Raw genomic sequence first — 776 nt, forward strand, 5'->3', positions numbered from 1 at the left:
AGCACCATTAGAAGCTGCCACCAGCGGCGTTCAGAACGTCCTACCAATAATAAATTTTCCACAAGGGTGAAAACAGGCCAAGAAAGATTTCATTCCGAAGCTAGACAAGCTGGTGACAGACCCATATCATTCCAACTTACCTTTACCAACTTTTGGAAAGAATGTTACTGAACCCGTGGGGTTGACATTCATTTAACGTTCACGTTTGAGACCCACGGTCTGAAAGCGGATGAAGTAGGTACAGGAAACTGTCTTTATCACCACAAATATGAAACTTGGAGTAAGCTTACTTTGTACATGGTAGAGAATCAAGATAATTTCTTACTTTGGAAACATCTCAAAGTTCGTAATTATAATCAATTTTATTATAAATTCACTTCTCATGCACCATTCATCCCGGCAAACTACCGTTTAAAGATGGTGGATCACATTTTATAGGCATCATGAAGACAGACACAAATTACAGTTTTAATGAAAATGCAATATTCTACAGCCTTGATAACACATGTTCTTCAGAGTGGTATCAAGTATTTTTAAAATTGTTGTCTTTTGTCGTTCATCACCTGTTACTCGTTTCGGGAAAGTATCAAGTATAATGTAGCTATTCACATTCTTGCTCTAAAAAATAATCTTAATTTCATTGGCTCCACACACATTAAATATCTGATATAAGAAAATAGAAGGAACTAACTTGACGCCACTCAGCTCTTTGTTATTGTTTTTAGACAGTCATTATGGCGAAGTGGCCGAGTGGTTAAGGCATTGCACTGTGACCC

This window comes from Berghia stephanieae, chromosome 1 (genome assembly GCF_034508935.2).
Source record: "Berghia stephanieae isolate SIO BIC M18660-M18661 chromosome 1, UCSD_Bste_1.3, whole genome shotgun sequence".
Lineage (NCBI taxonomy): Eukaryota > Metazoa > Mollusca > Gastropoda > Nudibranchia > Aeolidiidae > Berghia > Berghia stephanieae.